Here is a 25,159-nt window from a genome sequence, read left to right on the forward strand (position 1 = left end):
TATTACATACCTAGGTAGGATTTATTTTATCAATTAGTCGGCTGAAGATTATGGGTCTTATTTTATTATAAGACAAACAAAACTATATCTGACTTTTTCATGATTTGGTTTTTCGGCTTCACATAATCAGTTAAAAAAATGCATTTACACCCTTGAAATGAATATCACACATCTAACAATACACTTGATACTAGCGTAGTCGAAAAAAAGACAAATGTTCATGGAAAAACCCATGACGAAAGAAAATAATGTTATGTAGTAAGTATCTGCCCTAAATCCTAGTAAATCTAATTGTTTTACTCAAAATTTCACATTTAAATTATGAAAATTGTATGCATTACTTATTAGTTATTACTTATTAGTTACTACGTAATGCCGATTGCACACTTCAGTTTAATGAAAATCACCAAATTTAATTAATTATAGTTTTAAGTACATGATTAATCTCTATACGCGTTTGTTGAGTGGAAATTAATTACATTTTCAATTGTATGTTTTTACAGTACCTACTGTTCATTTCATACAATATAATTAATAATCATGACTCGATTCTTGAGCTATATTTATTTTACATCGTTATAATTATGACTAATAGCAGGTATACACTGTGTGATCACCTCGCTTGACAACCCCTCGACACAAAACAAACGAGGAAATTTGTGAAAACGAACTTGTTAAACACACCAGTTGATTGGTATTTTTAACAAAATCTAAATTTAAAAAGAACTGCAAAATTTAAAATAACTTTTATCAAGTTGTAAATTTTAACAACGCTATTGACAAAATTTGAAATTCTACCTCATGACTATTGAGTTATTGTCATTATAAAAAATCACTTGATCCAATGTCAATGCTGAAATATCGTTGCAACTTTCCACGACAATTTACATTTGATTACTAAAGATTTATTTTTAGGCGTTTGATATAGGCAAAATAATATCAGTGTTCTCTGTGTCACATTTTTAAAATGATACAAACCGTAGTAAGCGTAGTACAATAAAACTTATTAAACTATAGCACACACCGGTTGCCTGATTAGTGATTATAAGTTTATGGGCACTACATTCAAACGTGTCCCATTGAGATTAGTTGCTTTAATAGTATTATTTAATTGGATTCATAAAACAATAAATCTACACATGAGTGAAAAATGTCAATTTTTCGTCAAAAATATTGCACAGAAAATTAATCTGGTAGACATAAATTCATACAGGTGTTAAATATGTATATCTAATAATATATTTGTTTTTTCTTTTCTTATATAAAAGTAACTAAAAACTCAAAATCCACTATTGGTGCGGACAGCGAATACTTGAATAACAACCGTGAGATTTAAGTTAAGGCTGCACATAATATGTAAGTATGTAATTAAACATGTACCTACAACAATCAATCATTTAGGACTGTTAGTTACCTATCGAAATCGGGAACATAAATTTCGGTGTTTATCACTACACCATTTGTGGATTTATTATATTATTGAGAACAAAATACGATCTCTTAGATTATCATAACAACTCACTGCGGGAATCTTCGGTAAAAAATGTTTGCATTAAAACTATTTATAAAGTCTGTTTCGCCGTACTTGATGTCAAACCTACCCGATTCCCCAACACGAGTTTGTTATTATAATCACCAACTATATTATATGGTTAATGGAAATTGGAAATTCAACTTTTAAAATACCTACATAAATCAGCTTTTTTAAATTAGCTGTCTCAAGTTTTCGTGAAATACGAAGTTGGATAATAATGTATGGATATCATTTTTTTTTCATTTCATGTTGTTGTAGATATAACATGGTATAAATACAATGTATGAATGAAATTAATAATTGTAGTCCTCAATTTAAACAGTTAAGATTTTTATATGGAACTAAAAAAACTAAATATTAACGGAAAATAAATTATCGATAAAGACAAACATGGTGAGATACCCTACACCTTAAAGACCATAAAGTATAAACAAAATAAATTATATTTACATTTTATATCATGTTTGGGTATTTATTTTCAGATGTACAAAGAGTAAAAAGAGAATGTAATTTATCAGTCGTTTCTACGGGAAGGAAACTATTGAAATAATCGCAGCTATACTCCGTTTTTAAGGAAATTGGCTTAATGATTTATGTGATTCAAAAAAACAATTACTCTTGTCTTGAAATATAATAGATGGAAAAATTTAGAAATTGTAAATTTGTTTTAAATTTCATTGTTCGAGAAATTCAGAATTTGTGACAAATGGTTAAATTATTGAACTATATGTTTGATAAATCACTTTTTCGATAATTTAAAGAAATATAACACTCAGGTATGTATTTTTTAAATTTAAATAATATAAATTGTATTATCTATAAGTAGATATGCTTAGGAATTTCAATAATCAGAATTTGAATAAATGCAAATAGAATACACACTAAAAGTTGGATGAGAATACTGCATAACCATGACTCTGTATAAAAATGTAATAAATAATCTAATATAAGTTATAACACAGTTGTTTGGTGACGAAAATAAAGTTGTTTTTGTATATAAATTTACATGATTACCTATACTTTTATAGTTTTACAGTCATAAATTAAAGGACAGCTGAGAAAGAGAGAAGACGTTCGTAGTTTAGAAACAGAGACTTTTTAAAATGTTTCAAAATGAATAGATCAATAGTATTTTTATTTTGTTTTATTTTATTTATTCAATTATTTAAGCGGCAGTTTTATTAGTAGACAACAAATAATATAATATTAAAAAAATAATAAAAATCAGTTACAAAGCGCCTACCTAAAATAATTGTACTTATTTAAATTATCAATATGATTATCCTCACAGGTTTTATCATAGTTACTAGTGAAATGGGAAGGATCAACAACTTCTTCTAAAATAGTGAGAAGGAACAAGCTGCAATATTCGATAATGTGTCGTTGGTAGTAAGTCCAACGAACAACTGAGTATTATATGAAAGACAATCATATAGTATTATTATTGATACAAGATCGTTTTTTGGGTGCACTATACTTATACCTCCTCAGTTTACGCTAAAAGTAGAAACTCTAAAAATGAAAGGCGTCTAGCAAGAATTAATGACGTATGTACTACTACTGCTGTGCACATGGAATGTTCAAAAATTTGGCGTTGTAGGTAAAAAGCTAAAACTAAAATAGTTCATTGTTTAGTGTATGATATCGCGCGTATTTGGCACTCGCTCGCTCACGCGAAAACATCAATCGGAGTGCTGCGAAATGCCGATACGCGATGGAACGCGGGGGAGGGGGGGGGGGCAAACAATTCCGTTGCACAGAGCAAACAACACTGAAATAAAACGATGAATGCCTAGAATAAAGAAAAAAAAATCCGATGGAATATTGTTGGAAAAAAATCTCGTCGGCTAGTCACACTAGTGAAGTCTGCAGCTGTGATTGGCCGAAGTATTATACACGTCAATGTGTGATTGACCGCCCGCCCCGAAGTCGGGACCTATTCGTAAATCGCTTAGATAATATTATTAATAACATGAACGCACGCGTCACTTTAATACGTACATATATATTACTATTATATTATAGATGTATTTATTATAATTTGTTGGAATAACGAAAAAAATACAAATCGTCCAGAAACGATTCAATACGCCAAACCGGGTACCTACTGCAGCTGTTTAGATAATAAATTACAAACATAACGTTAATGCGATGCAATTTGAAGTTAATTTTTTGAGAAAAATCTCATTCTTTATAATGTGATTAATATTTTATTATCATGTTCCCAATCACACGAGCCATCGGCTGACTTTTTTTTTTGCTGTCAGCTGCTTGTTTGCTATGCTCCAGCAGCTGTCATAACACACTCGTACACTGAAAGCCGTTCATTTCGTTTAGTACAGTTTTTTTTCAATAGTATATAAAATAAAAATAAACTTATATTATGATGTAAGTATAATAAAATGATATAATACACTAAGATATTATTATTCGTTTTAATAATATTGTATTAGAAAAACTGAAATATTGATATTTCACCGTACATTGTGCATGGGTAAGCACGTAGGTACTCGGAATCAGAGATTATGGCCATCATATTTATAAAACAATAAACAACACAGGAACCTACCTAGTTTTAGTTATTAGGCAATCGCACATAAATATTGACTACTGCTAACACTTTAATTTTATCGAAATAATTAGACACATCGGAGTCATTATTATTATGATAATTATTTCTAATTTAATAGATAACTATTTTAATTGTATCATTAATAATCAAAAGGAAAAAAAGGGTGTGTGTGAAACTATAATATTTAATTTAATGTTTAGACAACGATAAATATAAAATGCTCTAATTGAACAACTGTTTTGATGGATATGTTTAAGAGCAAACAAAATAATAACAATTAGAAGCAGATTTTATTTATAAATTAAACAGATAAAGAACACGGTTCAGCGATAGTTAAATTTGTAGATTATAACACATAATGTTATAGTATTGAAATGAAAAAAAAAAAACTTATAATTTATAATCAATGAACATATAATTAAATTGTTTTTAATTTGATTTAATTCATAGACTCATTAATACATTTAAATCATGTTTATATATATATATATATATACACCAACCGTTAGCTTATAACGGGTAATAAACGAAAATGACTTCCACAGTAAAAAGATTAGAGCCCGGCCGAGTTATTGAATCGTACACAAACGAGCATGCAGCAAGAAAAATGAAATAATGACGAAATATAGTTGAATTTTTTACAATACGATTCAATTAAAATTTAGTGATTGTAGTGATGACAATTATTTTATCCGTGTTTGATTTGAAAAAACAAACATCCTACTATAGTATTTGAATACAAATAGAAAATTATCGCAAACTGAATTGTAAAAAAAAATATTATGTTTGTTATTCGATTTCACTTTACCGTCTAAAGCTCAATATTCTGCAGCAGCTTACGTCGTCAAAAATTATAATTAATTGACTTGTAAACACAAGGCGGGCGGAATAAAAGTTATCGGTAAATTAATCCGACCAATGTTTGAATTTGAAACCATATCAAAAGATATACAACAATAATATATTGCAGTAGGTATTTTTATCAATCGGTTTCGACGCCCTTTCGTACGTATTATTATAATATGGAGGTACACGTAACACGAATCTCGGTTGTTTACAATTAATTTTTTTTTATTTAAAAGAACAAAACCACTATCTCCGCATTGTTATCTGTTATTTTTCAATTATTAGACTTGAAGGTTGAAATACATGTTATTTTGATTCGGGAATGTTCAATATTTGAGTTTCGAAATTGTGCCTAATCGTTTTGACTTTGAGCGATACCGAATATAATACCAAAGTGACGATAAGGTCGTTCGTGTAATGGGTCATCGTACCCCGGAATACTGCATAATAATAATATTATAAATATTTTAATTCCACCGCCTTACGTATAAATACATCATACTGCCATATCTCTATTAATACCTACTTTTTTCAAGCCTCCACGTCGGAGGTCGTGTGGCATCATAGCGTAGTTGCATTCAGATTATATCGAAATATTACGATTAATCAATATTAATATTAAAAGTACACTATTACGATAAGATATTATCCGCGTAAATGGGTGCGCGCTTGGCGTATATTTCGTTGGCGATTACAATTTCATAAATCCGTTCCGAAACGACTCGGCGAGATTACAAAAATATTAGCTATAATCGGTTTTTATTTTCCCAATGATCACTATGATATATGATACAAAATGCTCCAAAACGTACTGCGTGCGCGTTCGCCGGTGCAGGTGGTATCATAACATTTCATTGGTATAAACCGAGCTAACCAAATACGACGTACCACAGACCGATACTCGCGAATTTCTCGCCTACCACATATACTGTCTATGGTACACTGGTACACTACAGTGGTACCTATAGTTGACTGCAGAAGCAGTCGCCGATGACCTCGTGAAACGAAAACGAAATAGCAGAGCCGCGTTGGCGATTTAAAACGCTGAGAATAAGCTGCTCTTCAGAGGACCCGCCTGTACATCATTTATATTTTATTATATCGAGTAGTGGATGCTACGATGATATACTTATTATATTATATTATTATTATTATTATTATTATTATTATTATTAATTATTATTAATAATATTATTATTATTATTATTATTATTATTATTGCATGTGTGTGTTTGACGGTCGGTCTTTTTCGTCGTCGAAGTTATACCTATAGGCTATAACCTATATTGAGTTATTATTATATCGCAGTGTGGTATATATATATATATACATAAGTACAATGCTCTCATGATAGGTGCGATGGAAAAAAAAATACGCATAAAAACGTGATGCTCGAGATTCCGTCGAGTGGATTTTCGGTCATATATATTGTATTGTAGATATACACATATATGTACAGAGAGAGAGAGAGAGAGAGAGAGAGAGAGAGACAAACACGACGACACCGCGGTACGAGCAGCCTTTATTGCAGCACTATTTTTATATGGATAGGTATAATACGATGTGTATTATTATGAATTACGATTACATTGATTGTTATATTGTCATCGTTTCTTTACAATCATTATTTCGCTTGTCTAGTGTTGCACTACAAGGGCCTCTCGCGATTCAGTTCATCTCGGCGGTTGTGACAGTCAGATCCACCATCACGTGCTCAATTAATACCCGGCCGTGTTCCACATTATGATATAATACCTATATTATCGTACGAAACTAAACTTTTAATGCTAGTTTTGATGGTACTCACATAATATGTTATGTATATAAATATATAATATGCAGTGTGTCTACGATAATTGGAAACACTCGATTTTTATCTATCGGAGAGTACATAGAAATGTAAAATTTTGATCACGATTTTTTGTTTTTCGAGATAATACAAACCACGTACTACATAACTATGTTTCTTTTCTTCGTGTATGCGAGTTTTGTGCATGTGCAAAGAGACACCTTTTTTTCTAAAATGCAACAACTTTAACAACTGATAATTTTTCTCTGTATACTTTCTCATGGATTTTAGTGGTCAAAGTAACACTGTTATCTCTCATCGTAGATTTTGTTGCCATGTGTAAACATATAAAATATTATTTATCAATCGATCATCTTTTAATTGAGCGAGCTATGGGTCTCCTACTGATTTTCTAGATTCCTTCCATTGTGGCATAGTCTATTTGCTTATGATTGCAAATAATGTGATGAAAATAAGTTGATTATTAAGTTTAAGCAAAATGCATTACATCATAAAATCAAAATCAAATAAACGCCTAAATTAAAAATTAGATGAACTGTAATATTATTTTGAAGATATGATTAAAAAATATAATACCTAACTACAAAATAGTGTATTTTTGAGTATTCTTAAAAATGTATGTACAATATACATAGGTAATATCAAAAAGAGATTAGTAGGAAGCTGATTTCACTCGGTTAAAATATGTCCGATTAATCTAAATGATTCCACACGTTGCGCTTGTCAACAAGTTTTAAATTTGGTTTAAATTAAATAACTCTTCGTTGCGATGTTGAGTGTTTTCAGTCATTGTGGGCATACTGTAAAATATACTTTATATAATATAATATATTATAAAAAATGAGTGAGTTGTAGGTACCAAGACAATTCAAATTTTACAAAAGAGTATTATAATGTCTATCGTCAATATAAAAAATGTAGTTGTTAACTTTTTGCACGCTATTTTTTAAAACAGAAATAGCAATATTATATTAAATATTACAATTATTTCATTGTAATTTATTCAACGGATATAAAGTGTTTTGGGTGAGTGGATATAGTGTAACCATGTCTATAAATTGAACTCAGTTATCGTTCACAAGATGCAATGTCGTCTCGAATGGCAATTTTCATGTTCCTAATCAGAAAGTTGGAATTTTGAAAAAATCTAAAAATAAATAGGTATTAGAAGTTGGTGCCTGGTACGTTCGGGCCCAGCAAGTAGTGACTACTGACTTTAAGTACACCCAGAACACAAAGAGAACACAGGCAACTTCTGTAAGACGATTATATTATTATGTATGCCGATTGCCGAGTCGCCGAGTCAAACGAATTAAAAATAATTTAATATCAACAAAAGTACATAGCGAAGGCTAACTGGTATTTATGTGAGTACTTATAGTACGTCAAATGTTATAATAACTGAAATGTTTAAAGAAACTTAAGTACCCACGTATAATCGCTTTTAAAACATTTCAAAATACGAACAAATCGACGTTATTTTGTAAATATTGTCATTGACATTGAAAACGTTCTTGATATCATTACAAGAGGGCGAGTCGAAATAAATCGTGACACTAAACGACTCAAGTGAAAAGGTAAATAAAAAAATGTTAAATGTATATCATGGTTGCCATACGTACAGCAAACATAAACCATCACTATAAATCGTGACTATAAATTACTATCATTGTACATTTAACTGTATAATTTTTACAATAACTACGATGTAGAACCTAATCAACCACCTGCTTGTGGTTATAGGTACACTGTATAGGTACCAACTGTATTAATTCTCACTGTACGAATTATAAACGATTTATTCGAAATACGTAAGACTTTTGACTGCCGAAAGCCGTGTTCGCCGAAAAGCTTGGACTTAATAGCTGCAGTATATTACACGAGTCTCTTATTATTTGATTCGGAATAGCTCTTCTCGCTCACCAAAGTAATTTCGAAAATACATTTTGGTTTTCATGGGACTGTTAAAAATCTATTTCCGTACCTGCTGTATCAGCTTACGACCGTGTATATTATATGGTGTAGGTACTAGGTACCTATCTATTCGCTAGACTTACGTATTTCCGAGGAACGAATAAATGCATTTAAAAGTAATGGAACACTGACAAAGTGATTACAGTAAGAAAAAATACGTTGAAATAAAAATGAAACGAAATTATATGTATAAAAAAAATATGTGGTAGTAGCTTTATATGTATATACAGAGCTCACCTCTTCGTGTTTAGGAACTAAACAAACAATATCCGACGAAAAGCGTAATGTAATAAAAAGAAAAATTGGAAATGTTAAGATTTGTACCTACGTATATGGGTGTACCAGATCGTGTCGTGAAGGGGATTTCAAAGGAGGATAAATGCAGTGTATTAGAGAAGTTCCTTTTTTGTTCTGGAAATTTAATTACATTTCGAATTACTTTTCAAAATAATATTGTAATTAAATTATTCTTAAGATACCTTTTTTTTACTTGGTCAAGTAACATTACTTTTGAGTTTAGAAGTAACTTATTTAAAATAGATATGATAAGCAAAACTTTTATTTTTTATTTTCAAGAATATCACTATAGTTTAATATTACGTCGTATTTTAATATTATGTTTTCAATACATTAACTAAGTAATGGCATCCGACAATATACATGTATACTTTAATTTAAGAACCTTTTATGAAAATAATTAAAGTTATTTGCTTAGCACATTTTACTCTTTATTTTTTAAATTTATTTCAAATAATAAACGCATTTTTAAATTTCTACTCATTGAAAATAAAACTTTTTTCGTCAATTAGCTATAACAAAAATCTTACTTTCAGAAAATCGTGGTTACTTATATGGTGTATTAACATAAGGAAATACTATCAATTCGTTCGTAAAATGTGTTTATAAATATAAAGCAACTAGCAATCTGTTGATTTTGCATGTAAAAAAGTTTCATCAATCAACTACAATAAAATGCAATTAAATTACCGTCAAATTACGTCTTAAAAAATAATTTCCTCAAAGTTGTACTTGTCACCTAGTAAGGTACTCGCAAACACTGGACGATAAACGTGTGCACCAAACTCTCATGTCGACCATACACTGTTTACCTACATCTATACCTGTCTACTATTGAAACAGTGCTCAAAGTTGCCAGAAGGGCACATTGTCTGCTCGTGCATGGTCTACGGCGGTTTTACTTCGGCGAAAAACATTCAAAAAGCGACAATTTCATTAGATTCCTAGCACGCAACGAATAACAATAATATAATGTGTTAGTTTTAAGGCAATGACTACGCGGTCGTGTGCCTTTCTTCATCTCTGTTCCGAACGGAAAACTCCGTTTTCGAGGAAATTGAAAGAAAAAAAATGTCAAAAAAATGAGTGCGCATTGAAAACTCACGACGTCTGAAGGTGTGCCGGTAGCTATTGTCTTCGAGTCGACATTTTCATCTCTCGGTGTCTTTGTCAGGTCCAGTGGGTCGTTTATTTTAGCAGTTTTTGGCAGAAAAACACCGAAGCGACGTGACTTTGAACGTAGCATAATATAAATAAGACGTCTGCCTCCGTGACCCACCCGACTTCGACATTTTCAAAACGTACCGGATAGATGGTATATATTTTATTATATTCCTACTCTTCAGTCGAAAACAATAAGTACCTATAGAGGTATTTTTTTCTTTTATCTGACATCGAAATAACAAATGAACGCGGTGGAAAAAAAACACTGTATGCCCATCAAATCGAAATGGTGTACGAAAATTAATTGTTTTTGACAATTTGAAGTGCACGCACAGGTAGACTACTCCAAATGGAAAATAAAAAAATCCAATTTAAATCGTCAACATATACCAGAAAAGCTGGCGATGGCGGCAAAACGTTAAACGGATTAAGTCGTCTATAAATACGCTGTTATCGAATAATAATGATTATTGAACACGTCGAAATTTTGAAATCAAACACTTGAAGTAGGTATATAGAGTACACCTATACGGTAGGTATGTGTTATTATTATCATCGTGACGTATTTACCTATAGGTTATGATATTATTATGTGTAAACGGAGCAGAGAAATATCCTTATGCGTAAAACGTATTGCAAATGTTTACAGAATGAAAAAAAATATTGTAAATGTATGGGTGAGGCTAACCGCAGTAGTTAATCAGTTTTGAAACACTTGTAATCGTAAATTGCGATTGCTAATAATCATATTATTATTATATTAAACGGTTATCAAGATTGAGTGCCTACCTAATAATAATATGATACTGTGGCTCTCTTTATAACGACGTGCAGCAGAAGAAATGGCTAATGTGTGATAACATTATGAATATCCTTTATCCATATATTATCATCGTAATCAGACACGGTGTGAAAAATCACGCTCGATTTACCCGATTTTGAATTTTCCGCAAAACATTTAATATTAATACTATATTGTAACGAAATGTGCACAACAATAGATGTGTTATTTATTTTTCATTGATATTGCTATAGGTAACCTATAACGTAATGGGAACGATAATAATGGCGCCGAAGTTTTTAAAATGTGATCTGACAATCTAATATAGAGGTAGTCGAACATGCATTCGGGTGATTTGGTACTCGCTATCAAGGTTTCCAAATACTCGTGATCGTAAAAAAGTTATGGTATAAATAAAATGGGGCCACATTTTTCAAAAAAGAGGTGAGGCCTGCATAGCCCGACGTTAACACGGACTTCGGCGCCACTTAATCGATGAAACCGATGTACATAAATGTAACGATGTCGAGGTAGATTAAACAAGGTAAACTAATCGAGGAATCTGTCGTTGAATAACGATGGTGAGCAAACGGCACAGCTTATGAGTTTACGAAAAAAAGATCCATTCACTTATAATGATAATAAGTAAATCTATACCAACAATAATTAGTTAATTTAAGCAAACCCTGCAGATAATAATATGTGTAATATGCAGGTGGCCAATCGAAATAATCTTTGTTGGCCAACGCATTTCGGCTTACTTTAATTTTATTTACACATATTATGTATTCATAGCCAGGACCCGGAACTTTCTGCGTAAAAAACAATGAAATATGTGCGCGTGTAATACATACGCACTTAAAAAATCATAAATTTACAGAATAACGTGTAATTATTTTTTTTATCTTTAAGATTTGCATTTATATGGGCATAAACTTCAAAAAATGCATAATTATTGAAAAATAATAATAATATACAAAAATATCTATCTGATAGGATATACTATAATATTATTTTGTAATATCTATAATTAAAAAAAAAATTTACTTTAAATATAACAATGCACAGTAAATCTAATTATTAAGACTATTGTATGATTTAAAATATCAACTACCATAATAACACTTGAAGGCCCTTTAAAAAATTAAAAATTCTTTTAAACTCGATTTTTTTTTGTTTATTTATTTACAAAATGTACATTGATATTTATGTATAAAGTCATAAACATTTGGAAAATCAATTAAATTTAATAAAATATGCAACACACATTTTTGGATTTAAGTTGTATGTATTTTGAAACGAACTTGTGTCAAATCAGGTCATAATAATATGCAGCTTTCGTAGAAGTATTCAAATATATAAAGTTCCAAGCCCTGAAGTTATAACTTTTTTAAGTTTTGGTTATCTCAACATTATAGGCTGTCTGTTATTCATCCAAAAATGTTGACAAAATAAAAGTAATGTACCAAGTATACCAAATGGTCGAAAAATGTAAATAGCTTGACGATACCGTCAAAATATAATATATAAATCGAGGACTTTAGAATTTCGTGAGTTTATGTATATTAACACGTTTCATAAAGTGTTTTGTCAAGAAGTCCGTTGTAACTTTTAGCATAAAAAACTTGTATTGTATGAATTATTAAATGTACTTATCATAATAATATGTTTTCTATACGTTACAAAAATATCCTATCCAATATAATATATTATTATTTAATATTTTCCAAGTATAAGAAAACTATGAAAAAAAGCTGTTTAAATGTTGAACATAACCTAAACGTACTTTTACATCCATCGATATTGAAAACTTTAATAATTATGACCCCCGGGTATCGGATACAATGAAAATGTAATTCCAAACGCAAACCTATGTATTAGTTTTTGATAAGAATTTATGATATTATAGAGATAGCGTATTATAATTGTTTGTAATCAGAAGAATGTGAAAATTATACATTTTTTAACTACGGTTTATTGACAACAGTTAATATATATAATATTAAACATGTTATATTCGAGTTATCAACATACAGGTGCTGTATAATCATTGTTGATGTAACTTTTCACACGAGGAACAAAGAACAAATCACGGAATTGATGATATGATATTATATATTAACGTTCAAGGAGAAGTTCATATCTACCGAGGTGAATAACAATAATAATAATAATTGTAAATAATTTGACGGTAGGTCACACGTCGTAACATTTTACTTGTCCATTACAACTACATTATACCTGTTTTTACCACAGCCCGTGCGTTCGTTAAGTCTGCGCTGGTCTTGGCTATTCACGCTGTCTTTATAGCCAAAAATGCTATTTATTATATTTTTTTATCGTCGGCGAGAGCTGCAGACTTCATGAAATTGGTTTTGTGTCGCACTCAATCCCTATCGTGGCCTACACGCACTGTATATAGGTACACGCTGACACCGTGTTTATGTTTATGTTTAATTAATCGTGCCAATGCGTCAATAAGACAAACGACCAGTGCGATTTAATTTAAAAGTTAGTTTTACAGGGATTCGACGCACATCGCCATCGTAATGTTATTATACGTTGCATTTTAGCAGTGACGTATAATCCGACTTCACCAGGGAAAAATGAACAGACATGAGACACTGGGCTTTATCGGCGGAAATGTCGGTTTTAGAGTACCCTCAGCCCTCGGGTCGCGGGCCAATCGGAATCGGTGTTCATCTGGCTGTGTAAACTGGGTATTCGACCGGGGTGGGCAATTAGCCCGTGGCGGATCGGAAAATATACGACTCATTTTTGAACGCGGTTCAAACTATATACTTCTTAAACTTTTCTGATATCTCCGAGAGCGATCTGTGAAACTTTTGTCGTCGATATTTGTAGAGCAGTTGTTGAGTCTATAGGCTACAAACATACACAAATTGGAAATTGCTGTTTTCATACCTAACAAACAATTAATTAAATATTATTTTCTTGATTTCTTTTTTATTGAACCAAACGCTGCAATAGCAACTGTTACTATTTCGCTAAATTAAATTAAGTTATATAATTCTGACATTTTCAAAAAATGTACAACATAGGTGTTCGTTTCTCTACCGGGTCTCTGGATTTCGAATAGTCGTTTTATTTTCTAAATTCTTCGTATTTTAATTTAATTATAAATATTATGATAAATCATTTAAAAATAGTTCTTGCATCAATATCGAACCCAAAACGGTATTTTTAAAATAAAAATATTTAATGTGAAATTGTATATTATGAAAATATTCTGAAAACTGTAGGTTTCGTCACTATTATCAAACTAAGAGTGGGCGAATATGTATGAATTCGGAACTGCAAACTTTCTTAGCTGAATTTCAAATGTACGAAATAAATATTTATATTAAATTGGTTCGATATGAAAAATATTACATAATTATTTATCAGCTTAGTGTTGAAAAAAACACACCACGTCAGAAAATCAACGATTGTGAGTTTATATGAAAAAAAAATTTAGAAATCCTAATGGATCTTTAAAATAAAAAATAAATTTAAAAAAAGTTTTCGCAGTGCTTTGTAGTGCGTAAAAAATAGAACTCCGAACACCGAAACGTAAATTTTCTGAATGTGAATTATTAAAAAAAAATATATAAATGATATTAGTTTTTTTTGCTTTTCTTAATCTATCTAAAATTTGATTTTGATGACTTCATAACAGTAAACATCATGACCGCATTGTGACGGGTATTATTAATTATTAAATATTGTTCTCAGCGCTGTTGTGTGTATGTTTATTATTATAGTTATTACGCTGTCGTTTTAAACTTGTCGTACATAATATACTTTTTTGTTTGCAGAATTATAATACGCCACTGCAATGACACGGAATATGAACAACAATAGACACGAATTGAGCGTTCTCAGTTTGTTTTTCAATTTGCAAATGAATTGGCGGAATAAATTAATATAGCGGATAACGTTAAAAAAACAAGGAGAAATTTGACAACTCTCAATAAAAATTATTAAAATATTAGAACATAATGACATTGTAATTATGTCTTATTAAATTAGTGTCCGTCTAAAAAGAGGTAGGAACTATCATGAAAGAAATCCAAACAAGAGTCTTATCGAGATCGTTTGGTTTACATCCGCGCACGACAGTGAAGTCGCATATTATTATATTATTTTCTGGTTGTGTTAAGTTAGTCAAAAATCACCTGTTGGAAGTTCACCATACTATGCATCACTGAGAAAATCAAAAATTATCTTTTCAGAAAACGACCGAGCACCTTCGGCTGCCTAAAAAAAACTGTTGTAATAAGATACCCATGCACATTATTTTTACATGACTTTTTTCAGTATGGCTATTTATAAACCATAGCACGCTATCGTTATTTTTCCTTTACAAAGAAAATCTATGAATCATGAATATGTTTTTGTTAATAAGTAACCATAACAACGAAAACCGTACGAAAAATCAATCAGTCACATATTTATGTTAAAAAGTAAGAAAATATGCATAAAACAGTTTTAAACATCATCTCGACAGATCAATTTAAGAAAAATAAATTCATAATAAATTAATAAATATAAAATAGGTACTATTATATTATATCATATAAATTGGCTATTTGAAATTATTCACTGTGCATATTTTTCATTGAAACTATGTTACTATTATTATCTTATAGTGGCTCATAAATCTTTTTTGCCAAGTACATACATATAATTTATAATACAATATCCCCTCAATAAGAACTCGGCCCATGAATATTTTAAATATTATTCTTCGTGTATTTTATTACTATGGTTCTGCTTATATACACATAATATCGAATTCCAATCGATTCTTCTTTTCCGTCCATATTATAAAATATGATATAGGTACTTAATACGTAATTCGTATGTCTGAAGGCACGCGTTCAACAAACCCATTAATACACCGTATAACGAAACCACATGTTGCACGATTTTCGTATTATTAATTAATTGGGTACAGATGAGATGACTGAATAAAACGAATCCATTTTTCAAGACTTCGTGATGTGCTTAATGCCTCGTTTGGCAATAACGTATTGATAGAGTTTGCATTGCCTCATACATCATGTCATCTTTACGTCGACTGTTTTTAACTCCAAATCCATAATGATTGGTAATATATTATTATAATAATATTGTAACATATTGTAGGTACCTATAAACTCAACTACCAGTACGAAAACACTTTGTAATCAATGTTTGGCACGTTCCGTACAAAATTTTTTTTTCTTTCCTTCACGGGACATAAACGAGTTCCTTTTTTAGTTAAAACAAAAAATAATGGTTAAAATAATAGATATGTAAATTAGAAAATTAAATCTTCTATTTAATTTCTAGTTTTGAGTAAACTAACACAACATGTTTTACATATGAAACCTTTTATAAGTAACTGTTATAGGTTTATTTTACCTCCACGATCTTTATGACAATTTGAAAAAAAATAGATATCACTTGGTGTTATGTGCTTGCAGCCTGCACTTTAGAATATTTAAATGTTTGTATATTAGTGCCAGAAATTGATTCATATATTTTGATCTGTTGGTATTGATCTGTAATTGACCGAAAACATGTTATAATTATTTATACCTATTTTCCTTGATAAAATAATTTTGTTCCGTTTCTCTTTCTTTTTATAAAAATCAATTTGTTCAACATGTCTACTCTCTTAAAAGGAACTCATTTCTTCCAAACAGTAGCATCAAACTTCTTAAAATGAACTCAGTCCAAATGAAAATAAAACGGATACAAGCCGCCACAATAAGTCTACATTTTATATTTCATAAAAAAAAAACAATTTGTGAAAGTCTAACTTGCTTAACTCCCAAAGGAAACGTCGATAACGAAATACATTGTCATTCATCACACGTAATTCGATTTGTGCCGTGTACGAAATATCTATAACGGTATGTATACAATTAGTACCTATTATAATAGTAATTAGACACGTCTTATTGTCTGAACTGAATAAATAAGTATTTATCATTTCTTGATTGCAATCCATCTGGTGATGAATCGCCGTTCGTCCAGCTATAAGATATCTTCAGTCAACAACCACATTTAAAAATTAAAGTGCAATCCCTAACATCGAGTTACACTGCAACTTCCAAACAATGATTTTTTATTATACATTTTAAACCGTTCATATAAGTAAATTGCACAAGAATTGTGATTATTATGTAATTATTATGTTATATAGTGCGATTTTGTCTCAAGTCCCGAGGAATTCCACCTTATATTACGGTGTATTATTACTGTCTCGTGTCAGTCTCGTGTCACTGTTTTAGATTCTAAATGGTCAAGTGGAACAATCAATGAATGTATTGATTGTACAATTATGTGTGTTTTGTTTTTGTGAATACGTGATTTAAAGTAGAAAAAATACTTTGATTTTCAACATTAAGGGGTGGTTTCTGGTAGAAAATTGGATCTAGCTAGTACTTTTGAGGGATGGAAATTTAACTTCTAGTATTTTTCAAAATATAATCGATGAAAACAAGAACAAAAAAATAAGGACAAACACGGAATTTTCCGTGAGTCCTCTTAAAGATCTTCATCTACCAACCTCATATGAAAATCAGTGGTCAGGTCGTGCGGCCTAAACCTAAACATTGAGTGCCATTGCTCCCAAACACTGATTTATGAGACGTTTTAAAACGAAGGTCTAGGTACATAAAGTACATTGCACTGGGATTTATTGTGATGATGTCATAATTATGACGTTATGTAGTGCAATTTCGTTGCACGTGCCGAGGAATTTCGTCGTGTACCTATACAATGTATTATATTACTGCTTTTCAGTATCATATCACCGTTTTAGATTCTGAGCGGAACAATGAATGTTTAGATTTTACAACGATGTGTGTAATTTTTTTTTGTGTATTCATCAACGTGATTTATAGTTGAAAAAATTCTTCAATTTTCAACAATAGGGGAAGTTTCTGCTGAAAAATTGGATCTAGTTAGTACTTTTCAAAATAATCGGATTTTTTTTGATGTACCAAACACAAAAACGAATAAACATAAATTCTTTAAATTACGACCAAATTTTTGTATTAGCATTTTGTATACATGATACATTTTTTAAAATCTTTTGATACTTTTTGAGCTACATTCATAGTCATTTGAAATTGTTTTTATTTATAAATGTTGATAAAAAAAAATTGTTTTGGTAAAGAACCTTGAAAATTAAATAGAAGGTTCCTCATAAATTGTTATTGGTGGGATGAAAAAAAATAATTTAGTGTAAATCCATAATTATTTTTTATGAATGTCTGAAGTTAAATATTGAAGACATTAAAGTGATATGGTCTTGATAAGGTAATTATTACTTTTAACATATTATATTAGTATACTTTATGCACATAATTACACTGGGAAATGCAATGTTATCGGCAACAATTAATTCAACACAAGTCGTATTCCTATAAATGTAAAATAAAATATAACTGTGTAGCTAAATTATCTTAAAATATATTTAGTTTACTTTGTCTGATGGACACTCTCCTCTCAGAATTGTTTTTCATATTATGCATTGATACTCTGCTCTGAAACATTGTTAGTAACACTGAATTCAATTTAACACACCCATTACAGTGTCCTATACTGAATGACGATAGGTACTCATGGGAACACCCACGATGTGGCGCGGAATACCCCAAAATATAGAACGATATTATTCAATATCGTTACATCGATATGCTCAAATACACCTCTGCATAAGACATAAAAGCAATGTGCAATTTGGTTGCACCGTGCCGAGGAATTCCGCCGTACATTACAGTTTATTATATTCTATGTCATATGTGTACCTACTGCATTTCAGTCTCGTGTCACAATTTTTGTTGTTTTTTTTTTTATATATATATTTTTAATTTATATTTTTTTTTACCTATAAAGTCGTTTTCACGTCGAATCAAATCCTGTTACACTCGACTGTTTTTTACCTGCGTCGGAATCGCCTTCGAGTTCGATCGACCGCGACTAATCACCGTGTAACCACCAATAATATAATATTATTATAAAACTGTATACGACATACGTATTAAGCCGAACATTATATATATTATCATTATTATTGTGTAATATCTGTACGAACGTAACGATGTATAATATACTTGTAACGATAGTTGGCAACGATTACAATACACTATGTAACGAGGAAAAAATCAATACCGACTTGTATATTATACTCGGACCTAAAAAATAAGCGATGATGATAATGATAATGATGATGCAATATAATAGGAGATGATACAAAGATAGAGAGCGAATAAACTTGGTGAAATTAGACAAATAATATATTTTATAAATAGTCGGTAAATAATCATATTGACAGAAAACGAAATATGGATTAAAAATAGATGATAACGTAGAAAAATTAACCATAATCACTCGTACTCACCAAGTGTCGGAAATATGGCCACTAGATAAAAAGCTAAAAGCTGATGATGAACTAGCTGAGTAGCTGACAACTTCACGACATATTGTACTGCAAGGACCAAACGTACAGTAAAGTCACCTGCAAAAACAAAAAAATCATAAGTATTGAAAAAAAATCGGAATCGTGCCAATTGTTTTGGTCAAGGTTTTATTAAAAAAATATTATAAATATACAAAAATATAATATGTAAAATGAAAATAATAAAAATAAGTGTATTATAAAACTAATGAGTTATGCTCATTCGTGACCATAATTATATTATAGAAACTCTAACACTCGAATGAAAAAATGTACTATGATTATTAAATATTATGATTTTAATACACTGGAAAGTCGGTGTACATTGCGGAAGAGTACCCACGCGAGTATGTCGCATACTCGCATAATATATTTGAAGCCACTTCGTCTGCAGATAATAATATTAAGTCACCGAAATACGATATATTTTGTTTTTTTGCCAATATTTCGATATTGTGTTCTCGGAGGTCGTATAGTTTTCTCACACAAGGTACAACGTACAAAGTGCAATATTGAAAGTGCCTATAATCGATTGATACTAAATATTTGTTCTACATAAAAAACTGGCATTCTCTCCCATAACACAACTGAAGAAAATATTGATTTTTTCAACAGTGGTAATATTAATAAGTTCAAACCGTGTTTAATTTTATATAAAAATAAGAATTCAAAATGTCGTAGCTATATCTATTAATGAATGTTATTTTTAATTTGGTCTAGTATATTAATATATATTTTATTTTGCACAGGGAATACGGTCACTTAGAAGGTCAAGGGAAGAAAACGTCAAAGAAAGAAAGTGAGACCCGGGATGGGTTGGAATGAGTTAGCATTGGATAGGGAAATCTGGAGACAAATTTGTTGAACGACATGGTCTTGAAGGGAGAAGTCACAGAAGAAGTAGTACCTATATTAACATATTTTTAAATATTTTAAGCTATTATTGGCTTATTCTATACATAATATGTTATTGCTATTATTATTATTATTATTAAATACGCTGAAGACTGTGGCTGTTAATAATAAAATCAAGATAATAGACAGATTTAAAAACCCATTCTAGCCCATTGACTATGTTGACTATGAATAATACAATACTAAACCCGAGTTTAACCAAGGTCTAAGAATTAAACCAAGTTTTTTGAAACATAGGTTAAACCTTAGTTTTTGACAATGACTATGGACAACGCTGAAATAGTTCGGGTGGTCCATGGACGTGATGGAAACCTCGATGGCACATTAATGGCGAATTTCACAAGACGTGCACGATTCGGACTTAGGGTGCATATATTATAATATGTATTTGAATTGTCCACATGGAAGTCGAATCGCTTCAAACGGACTTGTGTGCGTTTGTCTCAGTTAATTTCGAAATGCAACTAGTGAAACGATAATTGGATTATTATATTATTTGACGCATGCCGTCGTCCGTACAACAGGTCGATAATGATATTATGTTTTGCGCACTTTTCACCCACAGTTACGAAAAATAGTAAGTACCTTAGAATAATAAATAATATTGTAATATCGTAAAACGTATACGTCCGATACAATATTATTACGATATGTTTTCCGTCTAAAATGTTGCATCACTCATTCGTGGCACTTGTTCCAAATAGGTTTTCGTGTTTATTTACAATACAAATTGCACATATATTATTATTAATAATTTGTGTTTACTCTTTACAAATGTACAATAACTAGACACCTGCTCATCGAACATTAAGCACTCGAGTCCGTAACAAGATACTTTTGAGCGACCGTATCAAATTATTTGTCAAATCGATTCTTTAAAAAGGTTTTTCATAAAATGTCAACCCGTGTGTTTTAAACTAAAAATTCTGAAACTGAATAGAGTTCTATGAAATGGTCGGTAAAAAAAATGTACTCAAAAAGGGACAGAATAGTATCCATAAAAATTTCAAAATTTAGATAAATTATAGTAGAGATATCTTATAGAGACTTCAGACTACAGACTATAGTGTATCTGACAATACAGGGCGATTCGCCAAGCACCCCTTTTCCCTCTAATTATGTAGTTATCAAAAACTGATTTTCGGAACTTTTAAATACACCTACTATAGAACCGTATTTTTAAGTTCTTAAGATTTTTCGAACTTCGGAGTGTTTTGGAGAGATATAAACTCCTAGCTGTTTTTCAAATGAGAAAAACCCCCTTTTCTATTATAGATAAAATTACCTATTAAAAGTTAGTTTTTCCGAATATTTTATAGCATCAAAATCGATGTTTAGATAACTTTTAAATTATTTAATGTTGTGGACTAAGAATAAGGCTTGGAAGATAATATGAGGTCTATGAGGTGGTTTGAAATTTTTAGTGAGTTATATTAACCGATCAATTTTGAAATATAAATACATCAAAATTTTAAGCAACAAATGTCCACTCAATAAAATTTACGGTAAAAAATGATGGTTCTCTTTTGGGAAAACAGAAATTTGTATTTCCACAATAAATTTACATTAAATCACGTTATGTACGGAACGGATTCGGAAACTATTGGTTAATGGTTTCTGTTACCAAAATTCAAAGTCTATTAATTATTCTTGATTTTCCCACTTTCTACATATACCTACCTACATAGATATTAGGTACCACTGTTAGGTATAGGTATGTAAGAATATACCACGATCTAATGCAAAATATATAATCATTATCATTCTTCAAAAATACGTGCATTGCACCAGTATAGTAATGCGTGTAAATGAAAACTCTTATAGTAACACGATATTAAATTACATTTAAACGAATGAAACGCCTATTGCATTAAAAATTTATAAAAAGTGCCTCAAAAGAAACTGTGCGTGACCGGTAGTGTACCACCGACTACATTTTTACTATTATATACACGCCTCGATTAAAAATTACGAAATCGTTTCTGCACCAATACCTAGAATACGCATACAATATGTTTATTGTATAAGTATGTATACTAAATTGATTTTACCGAAATCGGTGTGGGTCAAAATCAACTCTCAGACTTTAGATGCCTAGCACTAAAAATAACTATAATAATTCATGATATAATATATGCTTTAATAGTCCCTAAAAATATACAAAAAATATCCGAAAAAAAAGTTTTGTGTATAGTAAATAATATTATGGTATAAGCATCTCATAAAAGGTATACCTATGCAATTATTGACATTTTTAATTTGTTATATTGTTACAAAAAAATGAATAAATGATTCACTTTAATTAATGTTGAAAGCAATACTCATCTGAAAAACGTAATATACAAAACTTCCCATTACTAAACTACGATTTAATGAAAAACAAAATTATGAATGTGTACTAATTACATGTTATTAAATGTCTTTATAAACTAAAGATAAATATGAATCAAAACACAAATCATAAAAAATAGCTCCAAAATTGGGAAATGGCACATCAAAGTTCAAATTTAAAATGCGTAAAATATACCCAATAACATTTTATACATATTTGGAATCCTTGATACATATAACAAATATATAATTATTACCATGGTACTTTTATCTGTATTTTATAGTAAAAAGCAACAATTCTATAGAACTAGTCAGAGCCCTGGTCATATTATTACTACTTAAAACGAGTTCTCAAAGGACAAAAAGTTTTGCTTGAAAAATTTCATGATATATTATTATATTATAAATAACATATTAATATGTTTTTAAATGATAAGTCAGTAAGCGATATTTGTTAGTTTTTCAACATAATATTATGGTTTTCGTTTGAAAATTGTTTTTCTGACGTAACTACGTTTTTGAAAACCAATTATTATGTTTAGGTATAATATAGTTTATTATAACAACTATGACCGTCGACCAACATACCCTCCCCCAAGAGAAATATGTTCAGAAAATTAAATTCCTTCAACCATGACTAGATATGGTGATATTTTTACGTTAAAGGAAATCATAGTGGCTTTATGCCATAAGCCAGCTCCAATATGATTTTCAAGTCCTATGACTTAAAAAATAAATGTTATACTTTTTCTTTACGAATTCTGTCCATTATATAACAGACATTTAAATATTTTTTTTGTAGGAGTAGAAAATATTTTGAGTTTTTACTTAAAAGGTATTCCTATTGATGCTTGCGTAAAACGGCAACCGTCGATTTAGTCTTAAAAATGAATTCCGAAAAAATGTATTGAAAAAATCACTATTGATTAATAAATTAACAAATTTATGCATATTATATAAGCATCTATTAGAACAAAAGTATTTTTTTAAATACTTATATTATTAACAGTAATGAAAATATAACAATACTATCGCATATCATTGTTTTTTTTCGAGTGAAGCAAGAACATTCTCTTATAGTTACGTATTATTTTGGTGTGTCAAAATGTTAGCCACACCGAATAATGATTGCAGTGATCGATTTTAGTCTAATAAACCAAAGTCTAAAGCAATGCATATTGACTCGAAACAAACAAACTTACCTAATCTACAAAATTAACAGTTATAATAATTAGGATTTCTGTTTGATTAATATTTAGCGGAACGATAAAATCCGGATAGATTTGTAATTTTGTAAATAATGTCGGTCAATGAGATAACGTAATACAAATAATAATTTTTTTAAAAAGACCAAAACGTTATGTTATCATCATTGTGTAAATCCAGATATAACAGACGAATAAACACAAACCATTTTAATGGGAATAGTTTAATAATACACGAGTTTAATTATTTAGTTAACTTCAAAGTAATATAACAGCGTTAATTGTAAGTAAATACTTAGTCTGGTCGATATTATTTTTTCTCAGAGGAATATTTCTACTGATTACAATTTTCTATTGATATAGTCGTCAGTCTCACTGATAATCTTAGAAAATAATGTTATGATCGATCATGTTGTTTGACATAATATCATAAAAGCCAAGACAAGACGATAAAGAATTGTCCGATCGCCTCGGCACAGACGCATCGTGCCCAGTGTCTTATTATTATTACTAAATAATGAATTTAATAGCAATAATAAATCATGGCATTCGAAAAAAATGACTGAATAAACTATCTGATATAGATTTTTGTATATTGACTTTTCGAAATCAAAGGGCTTATAAAAATAATTTGAAATTTTCAAAATATATTCAATATTCTTATTAAAAATATATTATGATTTAAGCAACCTTGTATTAAAATCTCAAGTATTTAGAAAATCACAAAGTGAATTATAAATAAAAAAATATTTAAGCTAGATGATTTTTCTACGTTTTAAAGTTAGAAAAATATCCTCTGACCAACGAAAGAATGGCACTTATTAAAAATTTTGCAATTATTGCACATAATATATAAACGTAAATCATTTATCACGCACCACACTACCGTAATTTTAGCTTGTAGGGGGAAAGAGTTTTGGCTTCTGATTTAACTGGAAATAAAAATTATCTTATAGCTTGATTTTAAATTAAAATAATATACGATAACGAGTCGCGTATATAAAAAAAAAATATAATTTTATATTTACATATGACACATCATGGAAATAAGAGAAGAATTTATTGTATTTTTATCCCTATACTATATGGACCAACGATGACGCTGAACATGGTTCCTGTAATTAGTTCCAACGGTGAAAAAACACAGACGAGTTAAGCGTGAAATTCGCGGTGTTATCCAAACAAAATATTATGAATGTGGTCTTTTTTTGGGGGAGCGGGGAGAGAGGTGCTTGTCCGTTTTGCAATAGATCGTTTTCACCAAAATACGCT

General features: G+C 30.1%; 1 protein-coding gene across 1 annotated transcript in view; it reads right to left on the reverse strand.

The window, feature by feature from the left end:
* Positions 1-25,159, reverse strand: part of LOC111036341 — a 61,747-nt gene that overhangs the window by 22,146 nt on the left and 14,442 nt on the right. Inside the window, exon 3 of the mRNA XM_022318336.1 lies at positions 19,380-19,496. The gene's annotated coding sequence lies outside the window, so the exon portion shown is untranslated. The remainder of the gene's footprint in view (positions 1-19,379; positions 19,497-25,159) is intronic.

Source organism: Myzus persicae, unplaced genomic scaffold (assembly GCF_001856785.1).
Source record: "Myzus persicae strain clone G006 unplaced genomic scaffold, MPER_G0061.0, whole genome shotgun sequence".
Lineage (NCBI taxonomy): Eukaryota > Metazoa > Arthropoda > Insecta > Hemiptera > Aphididae > Myzus > Myzus persicae.